General features: G+C 50.6%; 1 protein-coding gene across 2 annotated transcripts in view; it reads left to right on the plus strand.

The window, feature by feature from the left end:
- The first annotated feature begins 589 nt into the window (after positions 1–589).
- Positions 590–18,742, plus strand: part of Rpp14a (Ribonuclease P/MRP subunit p14 a) — a 165,627-nt gene continuing 147,474 nt past the window's right edge. The window contains exon 1 of one of the 2 annotated variants that reach the window (XM_068362389.1): positions 590–739. The gene's annotated coding sequence lies outside the window, so the exon portion shown is untranslated. Of the gene's footprint in view, positions 740–776; positions 888–18,742 lie in introns of those variants that run through there. The other variant, XM_068362390.1, reaches the window with a different exon arrangement.

An 18,742-nucleotide genomic window follows, 5' to 3' on the forward strand; every position in this document is an offset into this window, starting at 1 on the left:
TCCAAACTACAGTGAGGATAGGCCGACCTGTACAGGGAGGCTAACCAGACGGCTGAGATTTTCAGCAGTTCGCCCTCGCCACAGATTGCACTGCTGAACCGGGCCTTCCTGCCGGCATCACGCCTCTCTCGGGCTTCTCGGCACCATTCGAGCAGGCGTTCCTTTAATGGCTGGGTGTGAGATCTAGGGACCCCCCATGGCCGAGAACGCCTCATGGATTTCTCCCTTGAGAAATTTCCCGAGATCAACAGTCCACCAGCCAGAGCTTCCTGCGGTATACTTACTTGCACAGTAGACCTCGAAATTCCTCAGGAATCGGGCAAAACTCTGGCCAGTTTCCAGCTGGAAGATTCCAGGATTGGGGTTCCTCCTGGAATCGAGGACCTTAAGCAGATCCGACAGACTGCGTTCTGTCTGGAGGGACTGGATGTGACGAGTTAAGGAAATTTAGAAATAATAGCATAGAAATAGGGAATTTAGAAACCCCAACTGAGGTTTCCCGGTATATTGGAAAGGTCCTAGAAGTTAGAAGTAAAAGTATGCATGCAAGCTGTGCTGTCTGTGTAGGAGGTAACTGATGATGTTGAATTTTCTGCATATTGCAGCACTTTACACCTACTACACTTCATCTAGTAGTGTGCCCGCAATTACAGTGTTGTGGAGAGAGCAACGAGGAACCTGTAACCTGAAAAAAGTCACCTCACGAGTTTCAAAACTAGTCAAGAGTATTTGTGTCTTTGTAAGTTAAACTTCCATCGAACATCCACATTAGATATGTTAACGTTCTTTCAAATTGGCAATTGAATCTAGATCTACGGAGTTTCTCCCTGTGCCGAAATTCACTGTTTCTGGAGAAGGAGTAGCTCTGGACAGATCCCCATTTACAAGTATAATTTTTGGCTGTCTGTCTCATCTACAAGCTAAGTTTGAACTGCTACCTTTAGATGCCATTTATTTATAGAGGGGGTAGAATGTAGTTTGTTGGGACAGGCGATACCTTTCTTATTACTTGTCAAATCATTTATTTTACGGGGAAAATGTTCTTCACTATGATCCCATATACCATAATATGAAGTTGTTTTATCATTTTAATTAATATAATTCACCATTAACACGGCAATATTTTCTAAGTTCAGCCTAGTCCGAACGCAAGTCACGGGTAGCTCCTACTTATTTTCCAAACTGTCCCGATAGATAGAGCCCTTGTCGTCCCAGGCTAATAATCGTTTGTTTTTAAAATTCAATGCTGTCCCATCAATATATATTCTTACCCCTCAGTTGAGTTTGTAGTTGGTTGGGACACATCCTTTATAGTGGCATTTGATACTGCTGCAATAATTATCATGAATTGTTAGGTAGGGGAAAGGTTGTTATAATGCGTCCTCCACAAAAACCATGGCCAAGTTACTCGATGGTAAAATTTCCCCCAAGCATTGCTTCCTGCCTGACTATAACAACACCCGTTGGGTGGCACTCTGTTCGCCTATCAGCTGGTGGCGCAAGCTTGAACATTTATTGATGTTCGGACTAATGTTTTCGCTAATCCCAACAATCTACATTCTTAACCCCGTGTTAAGATTGTAGTTTGTTGGGACACGTCCTGAAATTATGCCGAACACTAATTTGTTACATATACAATCAAAGGTCAGGTTAGCCAACATGTAGTTAAGATGTTTTGGTAGATTAAGCCAGTGTCAAACAATCCACCCGAACTAACCTTTTGTTTCCGTGTGCTTGTTGGCCTACTTTTGTTGGCTGCGTGATTTCAAAATTTTTATCCCCCAGCCCCCCCCCCCCCTATAGTTTTTCTTTGAGCGATATTGTTGACGTTGAGTTCATTACTCATATAGATCAGCTTGATCCATTGAGGACAAGAAGGTTTTTAGACCTACGGGACTTTACTCTAGTTACCCCAGAATTTTTTCATTTTTTATTTTGTGAAGGGCTCTGAGGAGATTTTATGGGACCCTGTGAAAAGTGTAAAGTTGGTGATGTTACCCTTATGCGTGATGGCCGTAATGTGCACGCTGGCCAATACATGTTTAACTGGAGGTGTAGGAACCGCAAGTGTCGCAAAAAATTCACAATCCGGCAGGGCTCATTCTTCGAGCCCTCACACCTTGAAGAACTTGAGGTCATTCTCCTTGCATGTTGTTGGGTTGAACATTGTGCTCAAGACAGTGTTGCTGTGAAGAGGGAAAAGCTTGCTTCTCACACTCTTGTTGACTGGTATAGCTTTTGTCGAGAAGTGTGAACAGGTTTTGATTTTGGACAACAAGAAAATTGGCGGACCAGGGCACATTGTGGAAGTGGATGAGAGTAAGGTCAGCAAGAGGAAGTATAAGATCGGGCATCGAGTTAAAGGAGCCTGGGTCTTTGGAGGCATTGACTGGGAAACACGTGAGATCTTTTTCAAAGTGGTTAAGGAATGTAGCGCGCAAACGTTGATCTCGGCACTCCAAGAGCACGTTCTTCCCGGGGACCACCATCATTTTACAGTTAACCACAATGTTAACTTCGTTGATCCTAATGACCTGACCGTTACATATGAACACTTTAGAATCGCAATGGTGGGTTCTCAAAAGGAGCTTGCTACCAAGATTTGGTACCTAGTAAGCGTTGTACTGTACTACAGTTATTTCGCGGAGTACTGTATCAGGAAGCGATATAGAGAAGTCTGTATGTCTGTTCAGGGCATTTTTACAGGCTATCAAGCGCTATTACCCGCTCAAAGCCAGTCCTCTCTTCTTGCCAATTCCTAAATCTCCTCCCTTCACAATCCGTCCTCCCACTAACGCTACTAACGTTCAGCCCTCCACAAGTCGACCTCCCTTAAGTAACGTTTAGCCCTCCACCAGCCGTTCTTCTGCAAGTATCGCCTGACCTTCCTTTAGTTGCGCAAATTCAAGTCCTCCCCCTAATCCTCCACCCCGGAAGAGGCTGAAGGCGTAAGAACCCGAGGATTTAGACTTTACCGACTATGAATATTAAGGTAATTCTGAGTAACTTTTTTATTATTAATTCAAAGAAATCTTTGCCTGAACCAAATCCAGAATATAGAAGAGAAGGTAAGTATAGTGCTGAAGAAAAATGCCTTGGTGGGTGGGGGACCACCCACTATGTGCTGAAATGTGATCCTGAAGTTCGGAGGGCTATTCTTGATAATGGGGACAAAGTTTCATTACAATGGGGTTTGTTCCATAACTGGAGTACAAATCACGCTATTTATTAGGGGTTATACTTTCGACGGAGCTGAAATGACGAGCCATTGAAATTTAGCGAGGGTTAACTACCCGCACCGCTAGTTAGCGGGGATGGGGGGAGGTAGCTTGCTACCACTCCCGTTCACACACCTGTGATTTAGTCACTTTACTTTTGTCTCGGATGGAGACCGGTTGTTTCTGCTCTTCCTCCTCGCGTATCCTGGACTGCCATTAATTTTTTCTTTTAAGTTACTTTTTCTTGTACATGTATATATATGAGAACATTTTTAATTTTTACGAATAGAACTTACCTGGCAGTTATACATATATAGCTATAGTCTCTGTCGTCCAGCAGAATTTTTCAAAACTCGCTGCAACCCCGAAGCAGTGGTTGTCCGGTTAGGTGATTAACAACCCTTAAAGGGTGGTACTGTACTTGGAATCATTCCTATTTTCTGTTCCTCAGATCATCTCTGCTGGTTGGACTGACAACATCGTTGGTCCGCCATTGGAGTTTTTCGCTTGCTTTCCGTGTGTTGCTGTATTGGACTTATTTTTTGGTGACGTATACTGACCTGTGGATTGGCAATCGCTTTTGTGATTTATTCATTTGGCTGTTTTTTGTTTTTTTATTACAATGTCTGATAAACTTCATTTTCGAGTTTGTGTGAATGAAGAATGCTAGGTGAGGTTACCGAAAGTTTCAGTGGATCCTCACAGTTTGTTTGGGGTGCAGGGGTTTTGAGTGTGCCCTGGATAAAAGGTGCAAAGAATGTGAGGTTTTAAGCGAAAAGGAATGGTTGGATATGAAACGCTATGTGCGTAAGTTAGAATTAGATGAAGTCATGAGGGCTTCTAAATCTAAATCTAAATCTGCTAGTGAGGTTAGCTTAGACATTTCTTTTGACCCCTTAATTACTAATTCTTCTGTAGAAGTTGAACCTTCTCCTGAGTAGATGACCCTCAGTACGCTAGGATGGCGGCTGAGATGAAGGCTCTTAAGGACCAGCTTGCAGCCTTGAAAGGTAAGAGCGCAAGTGGAATTAGTGCTTGTGAAAGTGCAGTGGAGGTGGTGACTGATCGAACCTGTCACGCCCCTAGGTCTAGACCTCTACCAAGCTCCCAGGACCAAGGAAGAAGGTACGTTGACGGCCGCAAGGGAGTTAGAGGTACAGTGATACCTCTGGATACGAAAGTTTCTGCTTACGAAAAATTCAGGATGCGAAAAGTGATTCGAAGATTTTTATGCCCCAGGATACGGATAAAATTTCAGGATACGAAAACCTTACGAGATCCCAACTCTTCGCCGAGAGTAATTTTAAAAAGCGCGCGCCGCCTGACTTTGAACTTGGGTAGACTCACTTACAGCCTCCCGCTCACCCATTGGTTATCTCCCTACTCAGACGCTAGCTGACGCCATAAGATCCTGCTTTCCTATTGGTCGGCAACTATCCCAGCTTGCCTACGCACGGGCGTTCATCTCTCTCTCTCTCTTTTCGTTCCGACCGCGGTATCGTTAACAGACATTGTGTGCTTTCGCTTGTTTGACTTAGTGTTAATATACAGTACATTCGTACGCCACGTGTTATCGTTAATAAACATTCGTTACTGTGCACTGTACTGTATTAGTGTTTACTATACATAGACTGTATATAATGTTACGTAGTGTATTATATTACGTATTACTGTAGCCATGGGTCCCAAGAATGTTGCCGAAGGAAAGAAGAAGACGATGCTCTCGATGGAGACGAAACTTGAAATCGTTAAAAAGTACGCGTCTGGCATGCGTTTAAGTGCGATCGCCAAGGAGTATGGCCGGAATCCGTCTACGATAGTCACCATCCTGAAGCAGAAGGCGGCCATCAAAGCAGCAACACCTTCTAAGGGCGTCACTATTTTCTCCAACAAGAGAACGCACGTGCATGACGAGATGGAGAGGCTGCTTCTTGTGTGGATCAAGGACAAAGAGATCTCAGAGACACCATCACTGAGACTACAATTTGCCAGAAGGCCTCCGCCATTTTCGGTGATCTCGTGCGTGCTCAGGCCGAAGAAGGAGTAGGAGAAGGAACATCCCAGCAGGAACCCCCAAAGTTCAAGGCTTCTCGTGGGTGGTTCGAGAAGTTCAAGAAAAGGACTGGCATCCATTCAGTGGTACGGCATGGGGAGGCAGCCAGCTCGGACACGAAGGCCGCCGAAGCCTTTGTTAAAACGTTCGACGAGTTGACTCTGAAGGAAGGCTACAGTTCGCAGCAAGTTTTCAATTGCGACGAAACTGGGCTTTTCTGGAAGAAAATGCCTCGTCGGACGTTCATCACGGCGGAGGAGAAGAGGCTACCCGGACATAAGCCTATGAGGGACAGGCTTACCCTTGCTTTTTGTGCAAATGCCAGTGGGGACTGCAAGATAAAGCCCCTGCTGGTGTACCATTCAGAAAATCCCCGAGCCTTCAAAGCCCACAAAGTCATTAAGGAGAACCTTCCCGTGATGTGGAAGGCGAATGCAAAAGCCTGGGTAACGAGGCAACTGTTCATCGATTGGGTGAATGTCTGCTTCGGTCCGACTGTCCGAAAATATTTGGAAGAAAAGCGCCTCCCTATGAAATGTCTTTTGGTGTTGGACAATGCTCCAGCTCACCCTCCTGGCCTCGAGGAATATCTTCTGGCCGAATATTCCTTCATAAAGGTCCTGTATCTACCGCCTAACACCACCCCTCTCCTCCAGCCCATGGACCAGCAAGTTATTTCTAATTTTAAAAAATTGTACACGAAGCATCTCTTCAAGAGATGTTTCCAAGTCACAGAGAGTACAAACCTCACTCTGCGTGAATTTTGGAAAGATCACTTCAACATCGTGATATGCCTCAAACTCATCGATCTCGCTTGGCAGGAAGTTTCGAGGCGTACCCTAAACTCATCTTGGAGACTTCGAGGGGTTCGGGAAGCCTGGAGGAGAAGCTGAGATCGTTGACGATCCTGAACCAATTCAGCAATCTGAGGTGGCTGACATCGTACATCTTGGTACGTCCATGGGGCTGGAAGTTAGCGCGGAAGATATCGATGAACTTATCGAGGAGCACCACGAGGAGTTGACGACGGACGACTTGAAGGAGTTGGAGACGATGCAAGTTAGTGATTTTCAAGAGCAGCTCTCTAGCGGTGATGAGGAGGATGTTGCACCTTTGAAAACGGCAGACATCAAGGAAATTCTTGCATGTTTCCATAAAATGGCAGACTACGTCGAAAAGGAACATCCAGAAAAAGTTTATACCAACCGTGCGCTTCAACACTGCAATGACGTTTGCCTAACGCATTTTAGAAATGTGTTGAAAAGTAGGCAGAAACCAGCTTCAATGGATAGTTTCTCATTAAAGAGGCCAGCGGTATTAGTAGGCCAAGACGAAGGTGAAAGTGAAGAAAAGAAACAGAAAAGAGGAAGGGATGAAGAATTAGAAGGTGAAAGTAAAGTAAAGAAACAGAAAAAAGAAAGTGATGAAGAAGTAGAAGAGATTTAGGAAATAAGAAAAACGTAAAGTTATAAAAAAGCAAAAAAAAAAAAATTCAATTTTAAGTTTTATTTTACCGTTAAGTGTTAAAGTAATTTTTTCTTTAATTTTTATAGTTTTCCATACTTAATGTTAAGTGTTAATTATTTCTGCCATTTTTTTATTTCGTAAAGTTTAAGTGTTAATGTGTTAAGTGTGTAAATTACTGTACGTAGTCTGTCACTTGTTACGTTTTCTGCCTTATGCCATCCTCCTCTGCCGCGACTTTGCTATTGGACATCGTCTCAATCAAAAGGTAAGTTTCAACTGTTTTGTTACACTAATTAACTGTAACCTTTTTTTCAGAGTGTACAGGTATCAATCATTAATTTAGGTGTACGTACAGGTAACAATACACCTTCACTGATCTAAATGCTTTACGTACATACAGTACCGTAACTTTTATACTGTAGTAAAGTAAACGGACTGTTTTCTTTGGGCTTGGGGGGGATAACTTGGCTATAACTACATTATTGAATAATCTCATAGTGGTTTCTGGAATGGATTAGGCTGTTTTTAACGGTTGTGTTAATTATTGAATGATAGAAATGGCTGCATTGCATGTTTATTACTACAGTTTAGCGTGTTTATGAAAGAAAAGGTGACTTTTTATAAGGCTTGGAACGGATTAGGCTATTTACATGTAAAACGCGACTCAGGATACGAAACCGCATCCTGAACGGATTAATTTCGTATCCTGAGGCATCACTGTACGTACGGTCTCCGTCGCCTCAAGCAGTCCTGTTAATATTTCCCAGGCTGCTCATGACCGCCACGGAAAAGATGAGTCGGAAGTGATAGTGTCTTCCCTGAGCCTCTCTCCTAGACGCAGATGGCAGTATGAGGCTTCGAGGCCGACCAAGAGAAGATGGATACAGCAAGCTGACCAGACCCGTTCTCGCTCTCCCCTTTTCCTTCCGACGATGACTGGGACGCCGCTCCAGCGAAAAGGTCTAAACCTAGAGATGGAAGGAAGGAGGGATCTCCTCTTCTTTCAGGTGATGGGGGACCGTCAAGAGAACCTTCTCCTGCTACCAGCGTGACTCGGCAGCCTTCGCCTTCGGAATCGCGAGACCCAGAAGCGGTCGCGAAATCTTTCATGACCGTTATGCAAGAACAACTGGTGTCACTTGTTCAGGCTTTTAGCCGTCCTCCCACCCAGTCGGGCAGGCGTAAGGACGACAAATTACCGTTGAAGAAATCGGCCAGTAAGAGGGAACGGAGTTCCTCTCCCTTGCAGGACGACAGACAGTGTCACTCCTCTCCCAGGGAAACGCGCCACGATTCGTCAAGCGCTCTATGCCGCCTTTCTCCTTCCTCCAGACGACGCCAGGACACTTGCGATTCTCATCGTCAGGACGCTTCCATCTTCGCTTGCGACGTCAGGACGCATCCAGCCTGCCTCTCCAGGACGTTTCCATCTCGTGGCGTCAGGATGCATTCAGCTCTCGACGCAAGGACGCTTCCAGCTTTCGGCGTCAGGACGCTTCCTCTTCTCGACACAAGGACGCTTCTAGCGCTCAACGCCAGGACGCATCCAGTCCTCGCCGACAGGACGCATCCGACGATCTGCTTTTGCTACTCGAACGCAGGTGAACAGCTGGAAGAAAGTGCTCCTTGTACAAGCCGGATTGGTAGTGATCGGGATGTTAAAGGAACCTCCGACTTAGTTCTTTCAGCCCAAAGGGAGACTGAGTTGGAAGGAGCACAAGACTTGGAGGATATTTCAGATGATGAGGATAAACCTGCTAATGCGACTGCTGATTATAAGGTTCTCTCTCACTCCCTCCTTGAGCTGTATGGAGAGGAGTTTAAACCTGCTGCCCCTTGTTCTCCTCAGTCGCAGTTCAACAGGATAAAGGCGAAGAAGCAGTCGGCTTTCATCAAGATGAAGCTGTCCATCTCGGTTAAGAAGGCTCTCGCTAGGATCGATGACTGGCTGAAGGAGCATAGGCAAGCAGTGAAGACCACCTTCTCGTTTCCACCAGCTCGACTTGCATCTAAGGCGGGATTGTGGTATGAGACTGGAGAAGCTCTTGGCCTGGGAGTGCCTGCCTCCTCCCAGGGGGACTTCTCCGGCATTGTAGATTCTTCCAGAAGACATGACCTTAACTTGGCTAAGGTAATGTGGTCTATGTCAGAGCTTGACCACCTCGTCAAGGGAATCTTCCGAGCCTTCGAAGTGTTCAGCTTTTTAGACTGGGCTCTGGGTACGCTGGCCAGGAAAACAGAACTCTTACAAGCCACAGAAGACCTAACCAGTATTATGGCCTGTATGGACAAGGCTCTTAGAGATGGGGCAAACGAGTTGGCCCTGTTCTCTGTGGGAGTTCTAAAGAAGAGGGCTCTTTTATGTTCCTTCACGTCCAGAGCAGTTAAGGTCGCTCAGAAGGCGGAGCTCCTATACGCCCCTCTCTCGGAGCACCTTTTTCCTGAGTCCCTAGTCAGGGACATTACCCTTTCGCTAGCACAAAAGCCCATGCAAGACCACCTGTCGCGCTCTGCAAGGAAGTCTTTACCAGTGACTCCGTCATCATTGAAGAAAGGGGAGAGGAAACTTCAGCAGCCCTTTCGGGGTAGAGCTCCTACTAGAACGGAGTTCAGAGGAAGAAGGCAGGAGACGGGTAGTAGAGCGAACAGAGGTTCGTTCAGGGCCCGCACCAGGAAATGAAGCACAAGTCCTCCAGACAGTGGTAGAAGCAAGGCTGTTACATTTTTGGCATGCCTGGAAGGAAAGAGGGGCGGACGTCTGGTCCCTCTCGGTCATCAGAGAGGGGTACAAGATCCCCCTCTTTAAGAAGTCTCCGCTTTCAAGAACACCTCTAGCCTTAGTGGCGCAGTACTCGAATGCCGTGAAACAAGGGGCGCTACTGGAACTGGTGAACCAGCTGCTGGAGAAGGGAACGATAGAACCGGTCGTGGAACTATCTTCCCCTGGGTTCTACAATCGCCTGTTTCTGGAGACCCGTTCTGGATGTCAGCGCTCTGAACGTCTTTGTGGAAAAGACAAAGTTTACCATGGAGACAACTCAGTCGGTGCTGGCAGCGGTACGTCCAGGGGACTGGATGGTGTCTCTGGACTTACAGGACACTTACTTTCATATACCCATCCATCCGACTTCAAGGAAGTTCCTAAGATTCATGGTCCAGGGCAAGTGCTTCCAATTCAAGGTCCTTTGTTTCGGCCATAACACGGCTCCTCAAGTTTTCACCAGAGTAATGGCAAACGTGGTGGGATGGCTTCATCAAGAGGGGATAAGAGTATCCCTATACAGTACCTGGACGACTGGCTAATAAGATCCCGGTCGAAAGTGTCTGTAGGACCTACGCAAGACTTTTATGATATAGCCCAGGAACTGGGTCTCATCATCAACAAGCAGAAGCCCCAGACCGAACCGAGTCAGACTCAGTTCGTTTTTGGGCTTCTCCCTCCCAAGAAAGGCAGACTAGATGCCCCGGGAAGGTGCAGGAATTCCTGGGGAGACAGAAGTGCTTGGCGAGGGATTAGATGAGTTTGCTGGGCACCCTCTCCTCGCTCAAGCAGTTTGTTGCCCTGGGAAGACTGCATCTCAGACCTCTACAACCCTTCCTTCCAAGAGTGTGGGACAGGAAGAACCAGGAGGACTCCTTTTCCTTCCCCATTCCAGCAGAAATCTAAAGTCATCTGAGTTGGTGGCTGGATCCGTCGATTTTAGGGGAGGGAATCTCCCTGTTCAGGAACCCAGACCTAGTGTTGTTCTCAGATGCTTCGGAGTCAGGATGGGGAGCAACACTGGGAAGCAAGGAGGTCTCAGGCTCTTGGGGAGTGGAACAGAGTGAATGGCACATCAAGAGGAAAGAGTTGATGGCCATTCTGTTAGGACTGAAAGCCTTCAAAGACTCCGTTTCGGGGAGGATAGTAGAGATCAGTTCAGACAACACCACAGCCTTGGCTTATATCAGGAAGCAAGGGGGAACTCACTCTCTGTCCCTGTACGGAACAGTAAGAGAGCTCCTGTGGGCGAAGGAGAACAGCGTAGAGCTTTTAACGAAATTCGTGCAGGGATAGAAGAATGTAAGAGCAGACATGCTCAGCAGGAAAGGCCAGGTTCTACCCACAGAATGGACCCTCAACCATCAGGTTTGCCAGAGGCTGTGGAAGTTATGGGGGAGGCCTTCAATAGACCTCTTCGCCTCCAACCAGAACAAGAGGATCCCCAACTACTGCTCCCTAGTTCCGGACGAGGAAGCAATAGCAGTAGACGCCTTCTTGATGGACTGGACAGGGATAGACACATGCATTCCCCCCGTTCAAAATTATCAACCTGGTCATCAAGAAATTTGCTCTCCTCGAGGCAGGAAGAATGATTTTGATAGCTCCTTTCTGGCCAGCAAAAGAATGGTTCTCAGAGGTGGTGGAGATGTTAGTGGACTTTTCGAGAAGCCTTCCTCCAAGTCCAAAGCTCCTCAAACAGCCCCACTTCGAGAGGTATCATCAAAACCCCCTCGCTCTACAACTGACTGCCTTCAGACTATCGAGAAGCTGGTCAGAGCGAGAGGCTTTTCCATACAAGTTGCAAGAGCAATTGCCAGAGTGAGAAGGGTCTCTTCACAGAGTCTACCAATCGAAGTGGGAGATGTTTAAATCGTGGGGTAAGCAGCACAAAGTGTCTTCAACCACTACCTCTGTGAGCCAGTTAGCTGATTTTCTGGTGTTCCTCAGGCAAGACTCTAAGCTGGCTGTATCCACCATTAAAGGGTACAAGAGTATGCTTTCGGCTGTCTTTAGGCACAGAGGCATAGACTTAACGCAGGATAGAGACTTGAAAGATCTCTTAAAGTCGTTTGAAACGACTAAGCAGACTCAGTTGAGACCCCCGGCTTAGAATTTGGATGTGGTTTGGAAGTTCTTATGCAGCAGGAAGTTTGAACCCATCTCGCAAGCAACTCTTAGAGATGCGACGAAGAAAACTCTCTTCCTGAGGGCTCTGGTCACAGCAAAAAGGGTCAGTGAGATTCACGCTATTGAGAAGTAGGTGGGCTTCAACCAGGATGGAGCAGTATGTGCGTTAAGGATCGACTTCCTCGCTAAGAATGAGAACCTATCCAAACCCTGGCCGGGGATGTTTGAGGTTCCTAACCTCACAAATGTTGTGGGCCAAGAGGAGGAGAGGCTCCTCTGCCCAATTAGAGCCCTTAGGACATATTTATCATGAACAAAGAATGTAAGAGGTGCATCCAGTTCTTTATGGTGTTCGGTGAAGGATCCACAAAAGCCCCTCTTGAAGAATGCATTATCATTCTTCTTGAGAGTGACTGTAAGAAAAGCTCACCTCTTTTGTGAGGAGAACTTCGGTCTATTAAAAGTAAGGGCTCATGAGGTGAGAGCCATTGCAACTTCACTGGCATATCAAAAGAATATGACAAATTCGTAGATAATTTGTATTCATTCCGTAACTGAATACAAACCACGCTATTTACATGGGGTAATTACTTCGGCGCAGCCGATGACGAGCCATAAAGTTTTAACGAGGGTTTCCTACCCCACCGCTAGGGGGGGGGGGTTAGCCTGCTACCCCTCCACCCTCACACACACTGTTAATTCGTCCACTTTACTTTTGGCTCGGAGAGACGACAGACCTGTCAGCGCTTTTCTCTCTTTTGACTGCCATAATTTTTGTTTGCTTTTTCTTTCAGTGTTTGTGTGTGAAGTTGCCCTCTATTCTCCTCATGCGCACTTGCCCTGGACTTCCCGGCTGCCCTTGTGGGACCTTTATGTTGGCCGTGGAAACGGATCCGCACTCCTTATGCCCTCAGTGTAGGGGCCAACGGTGTGATAGTGCTAATATGTGTATTGAGTGTAGGGAGTGGTCTACCTCCCAGTGGGAGAGGTTTGCCCGGCGACGTAAGAAGAAGGCTAAAAGGGATCATTCTCCTTCCGAGGTTTCTCGGGAGAGAGAAAATCCTAGTTCTTCTTCTTCCGCCACCCATTCCTCCTCCGAAGCTCCCGCTTGGGCGGCCTCTTCCGAGAGGCCGGCGAGTGGTAGCGTAGACCGTAATGTTGATGTTGTTGACCGATCCCGTGGTAAGGGAGAGGCCGCTGCCTACCATAGCAAGCCGGCTGCCCCTCCCCCCTCGGAGGAGGTCTTTATGTCTAACAATGATCTTTTTCAGCTTTGAGCTTCCTTGGGGCTACAGGGTTCGCCCTCCAAGGAAGTCCTGTTTGACATGATCAAACGGGGTGCGGCCGCCGAACAATCGTCAACTACAGCGGAGATAGATCCTCTGTCTGTAGTTGACGTAGTTGTTTCGCAAACATCCCATGGGTCTGTCCAAACACCTGTTCCTGTGGCTGAGGTAGCTGAAGGCTCTGTCTCCCCCTCCGAACATACTTCGAGGGAGGAGCTGAGTCCTACGGTCTCTCCTTCCACTGAGACTCCCTCTCGGGGGAGTTCTCTGGTAGAGACGCCTCTTCGGAGGCCCCATGATGGTCAGCTTGCTGATCCAACGGCCCCTCGTGGGCGTATAAGGCGGAAGGCTCGCCCTCCCCTTTGCCATAGAGGTCTTCCTTCTCCCTTTAAAGGGGTTAAGAGGCGCCTCTTCGGCTCGTCGTCCCCACAATCCTCTGCGGAGGAGACGACTCGCCGCTCTCCTGTCCTGCCAGCTACCACCCTAGACCTCTCCGGGAATCGGGGATCGTTCGCGATCCCCTTTGGAGGATGGTCGTCCTTCGGGACAAGGGTCTCCTCAACCATCTACTGTACATCTAAGGCTGCTGATGCGCTTTACGCACCCCTTTAGTCTGCCACTGTGCAGTCTCCAGGCCCTTCGGGGTCTCAGGGACTTGAGCGCAAAACTGCGCCTCTCGTCCCTAAGCGTAAGGCTCTGCCTGCGCCCGCTGTTGTTCCTGATGTCGCTGATAAAGGGCTTCGGCACTCACCGTTAGGCGGTCACGCCTCAGTTCCTGTTAAGGCGCCCACGCGTCCACCTTTACCAGCGCTGCCGCGCCCCCCATTCCTGTTACATCGCGCGCGGTCCAAAAGGTTCGAGTCGGCGCACAGGCGCCCACAGGTTCCTGCGGACTCGTCGTGCCCCATGGGGGGAAGCGCGACGCGCGTTCACCTCCAGTTCCTGTTACATCGCGCGCGGTCCCAAAGGTTCCAGAGTCGGCGCACAGGCGCCCACAGGTTCCTGCGGACTCGTCGCGCCCCACGGGGGAGAAACGCGACGCGCGTTCGCGCACGGTTCCAACTTCAACGTTCACACGCTCTCCTACGCGGCCCACGGGGGAGAAACGCGACGCGCGTTCACCCCCAGTTACATCGCGTGCGGTCCAAAAGGTTCGAGAGTCGGCGCACAGGCGCCCACAAGTTCCTGCGGACTCGTCGCGCCCCACGGGGAAGAAACGTGACGCGCAGTTGCGCGCGATTCCAGCTTCAGCGCTCACGCGCTCTCCAACGCACCCAGGTGTCGCCTTGGAATCATCGCGCTTGCCAAAAGAGGATCGCGCTGCAAAGGAGGTTCGCGATGCGTGTTCGCGCGCAATTCCTGTTCCAGAGCCCACGCGCTCTCCAACGCGATCACGTGTCGCGCCGACTCAGCACGTTGCTCCAGGGATGGCTAAGTCAGCGCACGGGTGCTCACGGCCCCCTCTTAAACCGCGCGACTCTGCTGCCGACACTATCGCGCGCCCAGTTCCAGCTAAGCGCCCTGTGCCTGTGTTCAAGGCAACCGCGGGCGCTCCAGAACTTCATCACGCTGTTCGCAACACGCGAACTCTGGTGCGACCTGTTCCTGATGCGCGCTATGTGCGCTGCCAATCACCAGCGCAGTTAGCGACCTCACAGGTGACCCTGCTGCAATTCTATCGCCCTCGCGGCGAGTTCTTCCAGACACGCGCACAGGCGCCCCTGTCATCTCGTGCCCTTCCAGGTCACACCAGGTCGCTGCGCGCCCGCGCGTTCGGCCAGTTCCTGATCCGGTTCCTGATCGCCACACGCCGACACCGTCACCCACACACTCTTGCGGCCTCATTCCGGCTCGCGCTCACAGATCACCAACACGTGACCGCGCTATTGATCCATCTGCGTGCCATCGCTCCCTCGCGCCCGCCTCCACTCACGCGGGTGCGTGCGCGATTTTCCAGCATCGCCCGCCCACGAGGGTGCGCTCGCGATTTTCCAGCATCGCCCGCCCACGCGGGTGCACGCGCGATTTTCCAGCATCGCCCGCCCACGCGGGTGCGCGCGTGATTTTCCAGCATCGCCCGCCCACGCGGGTGCGCGCGCGATTTTGCAGCATCGCCCGCCCACGCGGGTGCGCGCGCGCGATTCGGCTTGAGCTCACGATTTTCCAACTTCGCGCTACCCTTACGCGCGCGACCCTGTTCCGGGCCCGGTTCACGAGCCCCAGCGCGACCGCCTACAGGCGGGTTCTCCCTTGTCGCGCTCCCCTCCCCGCAAGCACAGACCAGCGCGCTCGCCAGAAGGGGGCGCTCCTTGGGCAGGTTTAGGGATTCTTCTTTTTCAGCCCAGAAGACGAACCCTCGTTTGTTGACTCCTCCTAGGGATCCTTCGATTCCCTTCCCTTCAGAGGGAGTGTCTGACAGCGCCGTGGTTCGATACCCTCCTCAGAGCTCTTGTGCGGGCGATTAAGCCAGCCACCTCTGACTCGGGTCGCGAACCAGCGGCAGTTTCCTCCCCCCTGAAGAGGAAGACAGGAGTCTCGCCTGTGGATCCTCCTCCGAGACCTAGGCTGTCCCCTCGCAGATCCTTAGGCAAGGTTCCTACTCCACCTCAGACCTTCTCGCCCTCCCCTGCGGAGGAGGAATACCCCTCCTCAGGGGAATCGGTCGAACAGGAGGACTTCCGCATCGCACCAATGGAGGAAGTTCATCCCCCTCCCGAGAGGTCTCATCGTCTTGAGGTGGAGAAGGACCTGCCCCCTTCGCTTTTGGAGTCCTGTATCCCGCCCAGGAGGGAATCTAAGGACTCTAAGACTATTCCTAAGTCGTCGGCTAGGATCAGACAGGAGCAGCCTAGGGCGGTCGAGGATGCCCACCTGTCCCCACAGGAAGAGCCCTTGGGGACGGGAGACTTCGCTGCAAGTCCATCGGGAGGCGAGCGCCAGGAGTTGGAACATGCATTCTTGCAAGTCCTGACCCTCATGAGAAGTCTAAATGGGATCCCAGATCCTGAGGTCCCTCCTTGTGAAGGGAAGGACACAGTTCTGGATCGTATCTATGGCACTCAAAAGCCCTCTAGGGCCAGTGCAGCTCTTCCCCTGGTCTCAGGGGATGAAGAGTGCCAGAGATAAGATCGAGGGCAACTCGCGGAGCTTGCCTCCTCCAGCAGGTTGAGTGCCGGGAATAAGCTCCTCCCTCCTCCTTGAGTCCATCAGAGGAGGTATTTTGAGATCCTTGAGGAGTCTTCTCTGAGTCTTCCCTTACACCATTCCGTGGAAGCTCTCACAGGGGGAGTCTCTCTTGAGAGACTCTCCAACCGGCACGTGTCCTTCTCGGCCACTGAGATCCAGAGTCAGGAGAAGGTCATTAAGTGTGCCATGCAGGCCGCTTCATGGCTAGACATCTGGCTGGGGTCTCTGGGTATCCTGGTGCGGTCCAAGGATCTCTCCAAGGAAAGCACCAGGAAAGCGCTGGAGACCTTCCTCCTCTCGGGCACTCGGACCATCGAGTTTCTGTCCCACCAGGTCGCGAGCTTGTGGGCCAACACGATCCTCAAGCGTCGGGACGCGGTGGCTGAGAGGTTTCACCATAAGGTCCCCAGCGCCGAGACTAGCAGGCTCAGACACTCTTCCCTCCTCGGTAAGAGCCTGTTCGAGCCTAGGGACGTGGAGCTCACTGCCGAGAGGTGGAGGAAATCCAACCAGGTTTCCCTCATCCATAGGGCCCTGACATCAAGGCCCTACAAGTCTCTGGCAGTTCAGCAGCCCCGCCCTACCAAGGACATGAAGAAGACGACCGTAGCAGCGAAGCCCAAGGTGTGTAAGCCCTTTCCTGCCAAAGGCAGAAGTGGCAAGAAGTCCTCCAGGGGAAGCAAGAACCCTAGAAATACCGGCCGAGGCCGGAAATGCTAGGGGTGGCAATCCCCCTACATGGCCACCAGTGGGGGGATGCCTTCAGAGTTGCGCAGCAAGGTGGCAGCAACTCGGGACGGATACCTGGACGATCTCTGTGATCTCTCAAGGGTATCGCGTCCCGTTCACGGCATCTCTACCTCCCCTGACAGCGGATCCAGTGTCGTTGAGCTCTCTTGCCATGGGGTCGGCGAAAGGACAGGCCCTTCGGGCCGAAGTCCAGACCATGTTGGAGAAGAACGCGCTCCAGGAGGTCGTGGATGGGTTCCCAGGCTTCTACAGTCGACTCTTTTTTGTGAAAAAGGCGTCTGGAGGCTGGAGACCAGTCATCGATCTCTCGACCCTGAACGGGTTTGTCAAACAGACTCCGTTCAGCATGGAGACAGCGGAAACAGTCGGGCTTGCAGTGAAACCGCGAGACTTCATGTGCACACTGGATCTGAAGAACGCGTACTTCCAGATCCCGATCCATCCGTCTTCAAGGAAGTACCTCAGATTTTGCCTAGATCACAAGATCTACCAGTTCAAGGTGTTGTGTTTGGGTCTCTCCACAGCATCTCAGGTGTTCACCAGAGTCTTCACCATCATCTCTTCATGGGCGCACAGGATCGGCATCCGTCTCCTTCGTTACCTGGATGACTGGCGGGTCCTGGCAGACTCGGAGGTATCCCTTCTCCGCCACCGAGACAAGCTCCTCGAGGTTTGCCGTGATCTGGGGATTGTGGTAAACCTTGAGAAGTCTTCTCTGCAGCCCTCTCAGAAACTGGTATATCTAGGCATGATCATAGACACCAATCTCCACAAAGCCTTCCCATCAGACGAAAAGATAGCAAGGCTAAGGAAGTTCGCGAGACCTTTCCTCACTCGAGAAGAACTCCCAGCCCAATTGTGGCTTCGTCTCTTCGGCCACCTCTCCTCTCTAACCCGTCTCGTCCCCAACAGTCGCCTCAGGATGAGATCCCTTCAGTGGCGACTGAAGTCCCGGTGGAGTCAAGGAGTCAAGGACTCAACTCCCCGGACATCTTGATCCCTATGGGATCTGCGGAACGGTCGGACCTGGAGTGGTGGGTGGCAGACGAGAACCTACGAAAGGGAGTGGATCTTCTCGTCTCCCCCCCAGATTTGATGTTGTTTTCGGACGCATCAAACAAGGGGTGGGGGGCCCACGTTCTGAACCACAAGGCCTCCGGCCTGTGGTCAGAATCAGAAAAGTACCTTCACATAAACCTGCTGGAGATGAAGGCCGTTTTCCTGGGCCTTCAAAAGTTCCACCAAGTCCTGGCGGATCACTCCGTAGTGGTGATGAGTGACAACACCACGGTGGTGGCTTACATCAACAAGCAGGGAGGTACCTTTTCAGAACTGCTGTCCCATCTTGCAGTAGAGATCCTGAGATGGTCCGAGGTCCACTCAATATCACTTACGGCTCACTTCATTCCAGGCAAGAGGAATGTGCTCGCCGACAGTCTGAGCAGAGCGACGCAGATAGTGAGTACCGAGTGGTCTTTGGATCCTCAGATAGCCAACAAAGTCCTGACTTTGTGGGGTTCCCCGACTGTGGACCTGTTCGCTACGGCGTTGAACACCAAGCTTCCGCTGTACTGCTCCCCAGTCCCGGACCCCAAGGCCCTCTGGCAAGATGCCTTCCAACAACGGTGGGACAACGTCGACGTGTACGCCTTTCCCCCGTTCTGTCTGATGAGGAGGGTCCTCAACAAAACCAGAACATAGGTCAATCTCTCGATGACCTTGATAGCTCCGCTATGGCATCATGCAGAGTGGTTTCCGGACCTTCTGCAGCTCCTCACGGAGGTCCCGAGGGAACTCCCTCCACGTCACGAGCTACTCAAACAACCACACTCCAACATCTTCCACAAAGCCGTAGCTTCGCTTAGACTTCACGCCTGGAGACTATCCAGCA

This window comes from Palaemon carinicauda, chromosome 39, assembly GCF_036898095.1.
Source record: "Palaemon carinicauda isolate YSFRI2023 chromosome 39, ASM3689809v2, whole genome shotgun sequence".
In the NCBI taxonomy this organism is placed as follows: domain Eukaryota; kingdom Metazoa; phylum Arthropoda; class Malacostraca; order Decapoda; family Palaemonidae; genus Palaemon; species Palaemon carinicauda.